Raw genomic sequence first — 14,596 nt, 5'->3', positions numbered from 1 at the left:
TATGGGAAACACACACTCTTTTCCAACAAATGTGTTCTTCTAAACAATGGGATTCAGGCCAGTTGAAATCCCTGTTGGACATCTTAAACGGGGCTTCTAAAAACAATAGTCTTTAACCTTTTTATGTATCATGGCCTCCTTTGGCAGTCTGTTGAAGACTATGGACCCCTTCTGAGAATAATGTTTTTAAATGCATAAAATAAAATGCATAGAATCACAAAGAAAAGCTAATTACACTAAAACACAGTTATCAAAATATTTTTAAAACAAGTTCACCGATTCCCAAATGAAAGACTTGTCTTAAAGGAACATTTATTTAATGCTACATTCTTCTCTTTAGCCTCAGAGTAGTTCATATCCTTCTTCCTAGCTTTTTGATCTTATAACCCTTTTTTTCATTCCTGAGGAATATAACTCAATCTTTAACAGCATATTCAATAGCCCTTTATCTAATGATTCCATATCTTCTTTTTCAAACAGTCAAGTCTCGCTTTTGCTGAAAATTTTTTTTCATTTAAGCTTTTATTTTATTTCTCTTCACCTTTACCGCCAAAAATCTTGAATGTGCAATCTACCACTAAAAGTTATATAAATTCCCTTTTCATACCCTTGTATAAGCTTTCACCTCATCACTCTCAAAATTGTTTTTTTTTTCAAATCAATAATATAAAGACTGAAGACTAGAATGGAGGAGGAAGGAGAAGAGGACATGGAGAAAGAGCAGGGGAAAGAGTAAGAGGAGGAGGAACAACAAGAACAAGAAGAGAAAGAACAAGAAAAAACTCACTGTTACTTAAGACCCTGGGTAAAAATTTGCTAGGGATGGTTAACATTAGAAAGGCCATCAGAGGCTATCTAGTCTAAACTATATAGGTACAAGAATTCTCTCTACCATATGTTCAATTGGTGGTCATTAAGATTTTCTTGGAGACCTCTGAAGGACAAAAATCTCACTCTTATAAAAAAATTCTCTTAACCAATTTTTAACTTACAGCTTTTAACAATAATACAACAAAATTTGAAGAAATTATCTCTCTTAAGTACATGGGTAGGTATAGGTTTTCTTTAATTTATTCACCAAAAGAACAATAATAATGTTGACATACACGAGGAAGATATATCTTTCTGAAAAACTAAATTACGGATTCCTCTTTGGTCAGGATAAGCAAAAGAGATCCATTCTACCCTTCTAAATCAAAGAACCTATTCTCTCTCCATCAGGTGAAGTAAGGAATCTCTTCTACAGTTATTTCAAGTTCAAGTCTTGTTCTACTCACTCATGCCAATTTGTATCTTCTCCAGAATTAAAGATCCTTTCCTGAAATTAATTAAACTTTCCACTCGCAGAAGACTAAATAGGCTTGAATTTCAAAAGAAACCAAGAACTTTAGACTAGGTCATTTTACACTATTAACTTTTAATTTTTAATAACAAAATAAGTACTAAGTGCTATGTTTCTACATTGCTAAGTATTGATTAAGCACTTAAGATTGAGATAAGGTTGCTTTTTTCTAAGAATTTTATGAGATCTAGATGAGGAGATAAGGCATGTTCACAAATAACCATAAATATACAGGAGTAGGGGATATGTGCCATAAAAGAGATAAAAAATACAAATATTTTTGGTAACAACAAAGAAATGGAAATAAAATGGATGCCTAACAACGGGGAAATGGCTAAATAAATTGTGGTATGTGTTTGCAATGGAATGTTGCTCTACTGTAAGAAACAAAGAATGAAGAATTCAGAAAGGCATGGAAAGACATGGACTGATGCAGTTTAAAGTAAACTGAATAAAAAAGAACCAATATAAACAATGTTTACAACAAAATGGAAAGAGAAAAGCAAAAACAAAAATAAGTACTCTATGTTAACTATAGTAACCAAGCTTGGACCTAGAGAAAAACTGAAAAAAAATGCACATATCTTCCCTTTTGCAGCAATAGGGATCTATAAATATAGAATATTACACATACTAAAGGATATGGTTGATGGATCAGTTAATTTTGCTAAACTGTTTTTTCACTCTTTTTGATTTTATTTTTTTTACAAGGAAAGATTCAAAGGTAGAGAAGAGAGGAGGCATATATTTGGAAATGAAAAGTGATATAAAAATTATATCAAAAATTGGTTTAAAGTACTATAAAGTATTCAAAGCATGATGAAGACATATCTAAGGGATTAAGGAAAGATTTCATAGGGGTAATCTGTCTTTCAGAGTGAATCAATCCCCATTTCATCTCCAGAATAGGATTTCTAACTGTGTCATATACCCCATGAATAGATTTTCCTCTTTATGCATCTCTGTTTTTCCCAGTTATTTCAACCATTCAGCATACAATGACACACATTCTTGAAATGGTGGTTGAACTGTCTAAATGAAGTGGTCACTGCCTTTATTCTGACTCTACAATGGTATTTGTAAGATTCAGAGGATAAAGACCCCTCCCAAAAGTATATATTGCTTATCTTTCATTTCATTCTTCTAATTATATTTCCAAATGTAGTTTTTAAGGGGTTTATTTTTTGTTTTGTTTTTGCAAGGCAATGGGGTCAGGTGACTTGCCCAAAGTCACACAGGTGATTATTAACTGTCTAGGGTCGGGTTTGAACTCAGGTCCTCCTGATTCCAGGGTTGGGGTTCTATTCATTTCACCACCTAGTTGCCCCACGAATGTGTTTTGATTGACTATTTGAGATAGTAGTTGATTTAAAAACTGGAGGATATTTTGTTTTTTTCTTCTGATTATTTCACTTCTCTGAGTTCAGTGATTTCTTAAATTATGACCTTGACTCATTAGGACCTTTTTGTCCAGGAAAGACTTCCATATAAATGCATCAGTGACTTCAAGAACTGCCTAATTACTTTCATTAATGGAGGATAGTATATTCTATTATTCATAACAATATACAGCTTTAATACTGAGTGTGCCTCAGAAATATCACCATTAATTCTACTCCCACTTTAAATTTTCCACATAACAGAGGACAGTGTTTTTCAAATAAAGCATTCCCATCCTCACAAGCAGGTTCTTTACATTGCGGTTCTGCTCCTGGTGATGTCAATCACCAGTGTGCTACAACACCATCAATGGAAATCATATGTGCCATAATTCATAGACCACTGAGTTAAAGAGAATCATAGAACATCAGAACTTAAATCGGCCTACAATGATGTCCTGGAGTAGGAGTATCTGCCACGTCTCCCTCAAATGGCCATCTGGACTCTACTTGGAGACCACCAGTGATGAGAAATTCACTGGCTTCATAGAATTTCATTCCAAGTGGGTCAACTCAAATTATTAGAATAATTTTTCTTGTATTGAGCCAAAATCTGCCTCTGTACCTTCCACTCTGCTCCTAGCCCCACTTTCTGGAACTAAGCAAAACAAGCTTAATTCTTCTAAATCCTCATCGCAAATGCTTTTGAATTGGAAATAGGTTACATAATTTATGTTTGAATCTGTGTGTTGGGTTGACAAAAGTTAACTACAATCTTTCTTGAAGCTCTCCATAAATTAAGACATCAAATGTAAGAGCATATGCCCTTTCATATCAGACTGATAAGGGATAAATAGCAGAACTTCCTCATTTGATCTGGGTAAGAGCATAATCCCATGGAGAGTTGAGCCACTTCTAGGGAAACATGGAGTTCAAGCTTTAAAAGGATTTATTTTTTTCCTTTAGTATAAGTCATTTATAGGTTCATAAGTACTGCTCCCATGCTGAGACAGAAGAATGAGAAAGGGATTCCTCTGGCTAAAAGAAAGAACAGCTTTCCACCTCACTTTCCTCTTTCCAGCCCCTGTAATCTATGACAAATTCCTTTCATTCCCTGGTCTTATTGTGAAGGGAAAGGAAGAAGCAGCACTCTTCCTCCACCCCAACCTTAGTAATGTATCTGTGAGCACCTTAACATGATATGAGGGGCTCTGCTAAGTGAAATGAATTTGGGCTACTTTTTTTCTGGTTTGTGTTGAATTCTTGTATACAGGCACCTGCACAGGGATCCTGAGATGGAGATTTCCTTAGAGGTAACCTGATGAGTTTGAAGTTAAGGTTCCTGGGTCTTTCAGATGGAGCTTTTCATCTTCAATAAAAGGAGAACTTTTCTCATTACAGAAAGTGATGACCAGATGGAGTATGAGCACAACTCTTGACCTTGCTTGCCGATTCCTGAAGGGCATTATTTAGACAGTGCAGAACTGAGGCAAAATTTTAAAAATGCTAATTCAGCATTCCCATACACTCCGTCCTGAAGTTTAAGCCTCAATTTCTTTGTAAAGCATAACAGTAGTTATGTCATTGCTTTTGATTGCTTTAAGTTTTTAGAGATGTGCACTTATGAATATTGTGTATGAATTACAATTTCTTTTGTGAATAGAAAAGAAATAACTATTCTATACCTTATCAACATTGTCTATACTAGGACCTTTCAAATTGTCATTTTTGGAATATCTTAGACAAACTGAAATTTCAAGTGAGGTACGGTTGTAAAAAGCAAAGGACAATGAGATAAAAGAGCCCAACCTCTCTAAAGGTCAGTTCTCCCAGGACAGAATCTAATATGTCTAATATGTGCCCGAGTCCAAGACTATAAAGGGATTCCTCAGCAGATGAGGGAAGAGTAAACACTCTGGCCTCATTTGGTCTAAAGGAGGCTCTTGTACTTCTTGAGAGGTAAACTCATTAAGTATTCATCATTATCCAGTCAAACTGAATCTTGAGAGGGAGCTAGACCTGGAATGAGGAACCCTAGTTTCAAATCCTACCTTGGATATTAACTAGCTATGGACAAGTAAATCACTTAATATCTCTGAGGCTCAGAAAATAAATTATAAAGGGTGTTGAGCCTAGACTAAGACTATATGTTACAAAGTTATGTTATCTTTCCTAGAATTATAAAAGACCTGAAAAGTCATCTAGTTAAACACCCTCATTTTACAGAAAAGAACTGAAGCTCAAACAGATTAAGTGATTTTACCCAGAACACCCAGGAAATAAATAGATTAGAAAATGAAACCTAGGTCCTCTGATTTCAAATCTAACACCCATTACACTTATTCTGCCTTTTAAGTGTTTCTGATAAAAAAAAAAATCTTCAGGACAATGAATAGAGCACTGTTTATGGAATCAAATCTTGGATCTTCTATTTATCTTTAGTTTCCCCACCTGGGAAATGAGAGGAATGAACTAAATGACCACTAAGAACCCTTCCAGCTCCAAAGTTATCATGTCTGTCCCTCCTAAGCAGAATTCAGTTGTAAGTTCCATTAAGGGCAGTGAGAATTAGCCAAAGGGTGTCCCTGTCCCATTACTTAGCTGAGTTCTGACTACATTATATGTTTAATACATGCTTGTTGAATTAATCTGCTTTCATAAAAATACAGAAATAGTTTAGCTGACACTTTGTGATCAGAGATCTATGATGAGACATTAAGTGTTCACAATCGTCCCCACCATAAAATGTGATTCAGTTTGACTGGATAATGATGAATACTTAATGAGTTAATGTTTTTTTCATTCTAAGAGAGTACATCTCAACTATCTGATTTTTAAAAGGATTATATATATATATATATATATATATATATTAACTGGATAAATACACATAAGTAAGGATGTATTTAAGTAAGAGTGACTAAGGATTAAAAAAAAAGTTTTGTTTTGTTTCAAATCAAGGAAATTGGGCCAAGGCATTTAATTGCCTTCCTCTTGATAACCTTGAGATTGTAAACCCAAGAGGAATTTGCTGGACAAAATAATGAATTGAGGTCAGAGATAAGTCGTAGACTGATAATATGTTATTGTTGTTTAATGAAGATGATAACTTTAACAATGTGTTCCTTTTGTGGATGGAGAATTAAGTATTTCAGACTACTATTTCATGGCAAATGTTTTTACTTTGCTCTAGACAATAGTTAAGTTTTTTTCTCCTTTGTCATTATCTTTCAACTTTCATAATTGGAATACAATCTCCTGTGACTCAGGGTTCTATAAATACTATATTAATATGCTTATATTAAACTCACAAAACACTAAAATCCACAGCACACAATTATTATATAATAGCACCTTTATTACCTTGAAATTTATAAAATTGGGAGATTTTAACCTAAATACTACATTTTCTTTTTATCCTCATTAAATTCTGATTTTCTTTTTAAATTTTAATGACTGTGGTCTTATGCAATGAATAGAGAACTGACTCCAAAGTCTGAAAGGTCTGGGTTTAAGTTCCATCTCTAAAACACTTTGGCTAGACTCCAGAAAAGGCATTTGATGTCTCAGGGCTGATAAGTCTCAAAGATAATGAATTTCAGAGTTACTAATATTTACTGTTGGGGAAGTACCCTATAATTATGATAATTACAGGACTGGTTTCCATCTCTATATTTACCCAAATGGATAGGTAAGTAGGATAGATAGATCAATAGATAAAGATATAGATGGATGGATGGATAGTTATTTAGGGAGAAAATTTAGAGTGGGAAATTTGATAAGTAAATTGATAGATAATGCAATCGATTCATTGCTTACTAATGTGAACACTCCCCCAGCCTATGTAATGTGCAATCTCTATATTCCCCCTTGGCATTGATTGCCACCCTCCCTGGAATGTTTTTCCTCTTTATTTCCCTTTTTAAAATTCCTTCCTTTCAACAAGTCAGCTCAAGACCTTTTGTATGAAGTCTTAGGGCTCTCCCACACCCACTCTAGTTGTTAATACCTTCACCTCTGCTCTGTATCTATGTACATGTTGTCTCTCCCATCACAATATAAGCTGTTGGAGGGCAAGGATTTTTCCTTTTTTTGTATCCTTACAGGTTAGTACAATGTCTAGTACATGATAAGCATTTAAAAATGTCATAGCTTGATTGGTTATGATTCTTCTTCATGTCTTCCTACAGTTCTTTCACTGCAAAACCAAAAACTCTCTTTGGGTCCTTTAAGATTTCATGGGCATCAAAGTAGCACTTAGGCTGCCCATCTCTAACCACTTGCTCTCACTTCATGAGCGACCAGTTTCCTATACTATATGTATCTCTGATGATGCTTTGATGAAATCACTTTGATGATACTACTTCCCATGCAAGTATTACAGAAGGTAAAGTGTAGAGCCAAGGTGGTAGAGAAAAGGTAGGGACTCATCTGAGCTCTCCCAAATTTACCTCCAGACACATGAAACTGTATCTGGAGAATTCTGGAGCAGCAGAACCAACAAAAAGATGAGGTGAAACAATATCCTTGTCCAAGATAACTTAGAAGGATGTCAGGAAAGGTCCATCACACCCAGAATGAGAATGGAGAAGAGTCCAACTCATCCAATGCCCTGGTAAGCCAGTAGCAGACCTTGAGGGTAACTGAATTGGCAATAATGTTTCAGGAGTTCTCAGTCCACAGACAGAACAAATTTTGGTACATAATTATGATTGAATACTATTGTGCTATAAGAAATGATGAATAGGCAGACAGAACAACTTGGGAAGACTTATATGAACTAATGGAAAATGAAGTGAGCCAAACCGGGAGAACATTATGAACAATAATAGCAATATTGCTTGGTGATCAATTGTGAAGACTTAGCTATTTTTAGCAATAGAATCATTCAAGACAATTCTGAAGGTCTTATGATTTTTCATCCACCTTCCAGAGAAAATACTTTTTTCAGCTTTCTTATCTTATTTGTTTTTAATTTGTGTTTTCTTTTACTGCAATATGGAAACATGTTCTGCATGATTACACATGTATAACCTATATCAAATTACTTGCCTTCTCAATGAGAGGTCAGGGGAGAGAGAAAGATAATATGGAACCTCCAAATTTTAAAAACCAATGTTAAAATTATTTTTACATGTAATTGGGGGAAAGAATATTAAACATTTTTTTGAGATTTTTGCAAGGCAATGGGTTTAAGTGGCTTGCCCAAGGCCACACAGCTAGGCAATTATTAAGTGTCTGAGACCAGATTTGAACCCAGATACTCCTGACTCCAGGGCCGGTGCTCTATCCACTGCGCCACCTAACCGCCCCTGAATGTTAAACATTTAATGAGAATATTAGGAAATATTTAACAAATAAATAAATCTTTCAAAAATAATTATGTGTGGGGTGGCTAGGTGGCGCAGTGGATAGAGCACCAGCCCTGGAGTCAGGAGTATCTGGGTTCAAATCTGGTCTCAGACACTTAATAATTGCCTAGCTGTGTGGCCTTGGGCAAGCCACTTAAACCCATTGCCTTGCAAAAACCTAAAATAACAATAATAATAATAATTATGTGTGTGTATGTGTGTGTAGGCAAAGAAGTAGGCAGATATATATAGGTAGGTAGATAGACAAATGGATGGACAGAAAGATCATTTATTAAGATCCTACTATATACTATACTCTGTGCTAAGTGCAAAATACAAACTTCATAAACTCAAATTTCTTTGGGAGATGACAATCTACAAAGAATTAATATGAACATAGGAGAGTGAAATATTTTGAAACCGACAAAGTGCTAGACAAAAAAAAAAGCTATTATTACTAACAACATTTTGTGCCAACTGTCAATTTTTAAAAATAGAAAAATATGATGTCAAGTTAAAATATGTATTGATTAGATGATTCCATAATAGAATGATTAAATCCTTAAATAGCACACATAGATAAAGAAAAATATATAGATTTGAAGCTAGAAAGGTCCTTGAAGCTAAGCCAGCTAGTCCATATCTTTCATTTTACAAATAAAAAAAACTGAAGACCAAAGAAGTTTATTGACTTATCCAAGATGCCTCAGGTAGTAAGTAGTACACATAAAATTTGAACCTAGGTTGTCTGACTCCAAATGATTTAATAAAAAAGAAAAATTCAAATCGATTAAGTGCTTACTATGAATCTTCATTGTAATAAATACTGACTATACATGTACAAAAAGTAAACAGCCCTTGACCTGAAGGAGCATTATTGGTGAAGAAAATATATAGAGGAAAGTAATACAGTGAATTTTGGTCTAGACAGTGACCTAGATGTGAGCTGATCTGCAGTGTAGTCAACAGTCAAGTCCCTTCCAGACACAATCTTAGAACTGATTTAATTATTGTACTCATAGTAAAAGGTGGAAAGTGGGGGGGGGGGGGACCAAATAAGTGTTAAGAAGCAAAATGACCTGGGATATGGTTAGGCTACTGGGCGAGATGTGAAACTAAAACAATTTATCTTCAATTAGTTGCCAGTCAAAATAACTCAGAAGTTCTGAAGCTCAGTGGGTTAACTTCTCCAAGGGCTAGGGCATGGATTCAGGAAAGGCAGTAGAAGGTACTGGTCTAAGTGGAGAGAAGTGGAGCAACAGCTGCAGCGAAGGCAGCAAGATGGTTTGGGGGAGACAGCTGAGTGGTATGTGAAAAATCATCTGGGGCCAGCTAGATACGGTGGGCTGTTAACATGTACTTGGTCACTAATTGAGACAGTTCCAATCCAATGTCCTTTCCACTACACTACACTGCCTCATATATTTGTATTTTAAATCAAATGATTAAATTTACACTGGAGCAATGCTTCTATAGGGATTGGCAAAACAAAAGCAGCAAAGATTATATATGCACTTCATCAGCTTGAATCTTGTAGTTGCAAATAAAAAGGGAAAATGTCAATAAATTTACAGTAGACCTTGTTTATTGAAACCATGTGTAATTTGGGGAAAATATGATTTTTTATGGCAGGTAATATTTGAATAAAGTCTTATTGTAAAGACAGCTCACAACTACCCACATATGGATTTTATCTGCTTTGTAGAGTCTCCAAGACAATCTTTCTATTTGGAGCCAATTTTTCTCTGCTGCTCAGGAAGTGTGGTTGGAGATTGCAAACTAATTGAACATAGGCAACCATAACTAGGCACACTGAATCTCCACAAAAGATCATGTATTCCAAAGGTGTATGTAAATTCTATTATACTTTGACATTTCACACACCCAAGATGGTATGAGTATAGGGATGTCCTCTAGTGAAATAGATTGTATGCCCTCTACTACATAGAAATAATAGATCTTTATCAATAATTGAACCAAAAAAGTTTAATTGACACATAACTAATCTCTGATGATATATTTCTCCAAAAATTCTAGCACTCGAACAACAGAAAGTCAATAGATTCATACTCAGAGCCATTCCAATTAGGTGGGACTGACCAGGACTCATTCCACTGGCCCTGATACAAAACACCAAGCCAGGAAGAAAAAGTGGAGAGATAAGTAAACACAACTAGAAGCAGACCATCATGAAGAATGATAATAGCTCCAAAGATATTCAAAAAGCCAACTTCAAAGAAGAGAGATACTCTACAGCAACTGCAAGAAAAGACTCATTGGGGAAAATGGGTTTTCCCATTTTTTTAAACACATAGAAGAAATTAAGAGATTTAAAAAATTAAATGAAATCTCTGCAGAAAAGAATTGAAAGGAGGGGCAGCTAGGTGGCATAGTGGATAAAGCACCAGCCCTGGAGTCAGGAGTACCTGGGTTCAAATCTGGTCTCAGACACTTAATAATTACCTAGCTGTGTGGCCTTGGGCAAGCCACTTAACCCCATTTGCCTTGCAAAACCTAAAATAAAAAATAAAAAATAAAAAAATAAAGGAATGGAAAGGAAGAACAAGTTTAGAACAGGAAGTGGCAAACCTTATCTAAGTAATAGAATCCCTGAAAATAAGAGTAGAATAAATAGATATTAGCAACTATGAGATAAAAATATAATAGAAAAAATTTGAAAAATTTAAAATGTAAAGAAAATATAAACCATATAGTATCAGAAGTAAATACATTGGAAAAAGGTCAATGAAAGATTATTTAAGATCAATGGACTACCCTGAAAGTGTATTTAAAAAAAAGCTTAAAAGTCACATTTAAACAATGAAACCTCAAAAGAAAAAAATTCCAGGAATTTCATCGCCAAAATCTGAATTTCCATGTAAAAAATTATATGCATCTATATGTGTGTATGTATACACATATTTAAATATATATACAAACACACACATAAACACACATAAATATAGACATATATAAACATACAGAAAGAGAGTTCAAGTACCAAGGAATCACAGTTAAGATCAACAAAATCTGAAAGTTTATGATAAACAGGAAATCTTGGAGCATAGTATTCCAAAAGGCAAAAGATTATAGACTTGCCGGCAATGTTATGTTGGTAAATGTTTATCAGCTAGTGAGTGCTTTCTCTCTTTCCCCTTTTATCTTTCTCTCTCCCCAACTCTGTCTCCGCCTGTCTCTCTCTGTCTCTGTCTCTCCATATACATTTATACATATATGTGTGTGTGTATCTGCATGCATGCATATATACGAAAAACACATTTAGGTTTAATCTGTATTATTAACATTTTCTCCATCACTTTCTTAAGTGACAACCTACAAAACGATAAAGCAAGCAAGCCTTTATTTGTAGCACTTGCCTATTTATGAAGTGTAAATGCTTAACTAAAAATTTAACAATTGGTTCTCAAGAGAACCAGCTGGCTCTAACACACCCCTGAGTCACAACTAAGAATAACTTACATTGAAAAGCTAAGTATATTCCTACAGGGGAAAAAAATAGAACTTCAATGGAAGAAAGAACTTTCAATGTTCTTTAAACTTTCAAGCACTCTTGATGAAAAGATGAGAGCTGAGTAGGAACTTTGATATGCAAACACAAGACAAAATATAAACTTAAAGAGATACATTTATTTGAACGTTTGGAAGGGACTTTCAGAAAATCATTTGCTAAAATTCTAGTTGGGAGAAAAGAAACACTTTAGGATGTTAATGTCTTCAATGGCTGAAAACTTATTAAACACAAACTATGAGCACAAGAATGGACTTCCTAAACTGGACAGAAGCCAGCATTAGCAATGAGCACCAAAGAGTCAAGTATGTCTTGACCTCTGGACCCAAATCTCTTTGCTCTTCGTGGAGCAATGTTCTGCTGACAGTTTCAACTTCTGAAAGTCTTGGTCTAAGCTTCTTCATTATGTTAGCAACAACTTATTTTTTGGTATCAGTAAATAACTGAGCAGATGTCTTAGTAATACATAGGACCAGTTTCAAAATCATTCTCCCTCTTTTTCTATTTCTCTCTCTCTCTTTCTGTCTTCCATCTTTTTCTCTTTTCCTCCCTCTCTTCTTCACTTCTTCCCCACCATCTTTGTCTCTATTTTAATGATCAGTCAAGTCACTTGAAGACTGTCCTTGCTGATAACTCATCAATAGACATCAATATCCATATGGATTTACTATATATCAAACCCCAGTCATTTGAACTATTCTAATATTACCAATTTGCTCTATAATAACTGCTCTTTTGATTATTGTCCTCTGGAGCCATTCCAACTATAACACTAAATTACCCTTCTCCCATTAAAAGACATTCAGTAACATGGCATAGCTATCTGGCTTGTTTTCCATGACATCAAAGTGATTATCCAAAATCACTGAGCAGTCAAGCACCATGACCTTGGAATGCTGTATTTTCAAAGGGGCCTATGAATCAGTCAGAGACCATTCATTTATGAAGCATCCTAATATATGACAGAAATTGTTTGGGGCATTGAGAATTCAAATATAAAAGTGAGATAACCCCTACCTCTCCAAGGAGATTATGCTCTAATGACCATTCCTCGTGGTCAGTGAAGCCTGCTAAAAATACACATTATATATACATACATATATATATGTATATACATATATATATACATTTTAAATATATATACACATACACACATAAACGTACAGAAAGAGAGTTCAGGTACCAAGGAATCACACAAGATCTAAAAGTTTATGATAAACAGGAAATCTTGGAGCACAGTATTCCAAAAGGCAAAAGATTATCAACTTGCCAGAATGGAATCACAGCTGTAGAGCTAGAAAAATCAAAGGTCTTCTAAACCAGTGGTATCAAACTCAAATGGATCCCTGTAAGCTATTATATTAACTTAATTTTTAAATGTATCATTAGATATTTTAACATATTTCATCTTTCTATTAAATATTTCCCAAATATATTCTGGTTCTGACTTTACTAGGGGTAAATCTAACCAACTGCCTCATTAAAAACATAATGTGGTGAACCTACAGATTTTAATTAGCAAGATTTCAATTTACATATGCTAAACCCAAATCTATTTTTATTATACCAAATTCAATGCTTCTTGACTGTGTAGAGATTCATTCAGGAATAATTTTGAGACTAGAACTAAATTAACTAATCATCATCATCATCATCATCATTAGAGACTAGAAAATTATGAATCAATCCTTGTGAAATAATCCACCAATGTTTCTATTAAGATAATAGTAGTTTAGGGGCAGCTAGGTGGCGCAGTGGATAGAGCACCAGCCCTGGAGTCAGGAGTACCTGAGTTCAAATCCAGCCTCAGACACTTAATAATTGCCTAGCTGTGTGACCTTGGGCAAGCCACTTAACCCTACTGCCTTAAATTTAAAAAAAAAATTTTTAAGATAATAGTAGTTTATAATAATAAAATTTTTCCATGAAAGCAGAGTGGGTTGTTGTGAAATAATAGCTAGTTAATAATGACAGTTTTCATTTATTTCACAATTACTATGTGTTAGACACTTGCCTCACAACCACCCTGGGAGGTAGGTGCTATATTGATCTTCATGTTCCAGTTGAGAAAACTGAAGCAAAGATTAAGTGATTTGTTCAAGGTCACACAAGTAGTAAATGTCTAAAGTAAAATTTGAACACTGAGTCTTCCTGACTCCAGATCTAATACTGCCTGCAAAACAATGAACTTGGAATCTCAAGCTCTGGGTTTGAGTTCTATCTAGTTCCTACACTTAACTTATTTGTGACCTTGGACTAGTCACTTTACCTCTTGAGTTCAGTTTTCTTACCTATAAAATGGGATTAGTATCTTCCCCACCTCTTACAGTTGTTGTGACACAGGCCCTTTGTTTAGGAAGTACTATATAAATTAAAATTATTATTACCATTCTAATGACTCATTGTGGCCTAGGGATGCTGACCTTGAGCTCCCAAATGCTATTTGAGTGAAGTGAATGATCTGGCAATTTTTTCCCAAGTTGGAAAGGTCACATTTGTACTGGAAACAGTTTATGCACCTTTTTTTCTGCAGTCTAAGTTTGGAGACATTTTATAACCAAAAGATTGGTCACAGGGTATTGTATTCTTTTTTTTCTTTTAATTTTTGGTCACAGAAACTCAACAAAGGACCATTTAAGGTACAGAGGGTTTTTGGTCTACATTATAATAGCTACATTATGAAACCTCAAAAATTTTGAAGTTTTGAAATAGCAAAACATATAATTTGCTTATTTCAAAAAGCAATGCCAAAATACCAAAAGAGAAACTTCTAAGTACAAAACTGGATAATGTACATTTTATACTTTTAACTTGACTATTATCAGGTTGCTTCAGTCCTCTCAATGTAAATCTATTACAGATTGAACAGTTTTGAACATTCAACGTTCCAAGGTTCTCATATCGCATTATGTCCTAAATTCCAAAAATGTCTTGAATTTACCTGGTAAAATCATTTATTTCCTAATTTTTTTAAAGTTATCATTTATTTATTTTT

This window comes from Macrotis lagotis, chromosome 8, assembly GCF_037893015.1.
Source record: "Macrotis lagotis isolate mMagLag1 chromosome 8, bilby.v1.9.chrom.fasta, whole genome shotgun sequence".
Classification (NCBI taxonomy): Eukaryota; Metazoa; Chordata; class Mammalia; order Peramelemorphia; family Peramelidae; genus Macrotis; species Macrotis lagotis.
Note: the sequence above shows the minus strand (reverse complement) of the source record.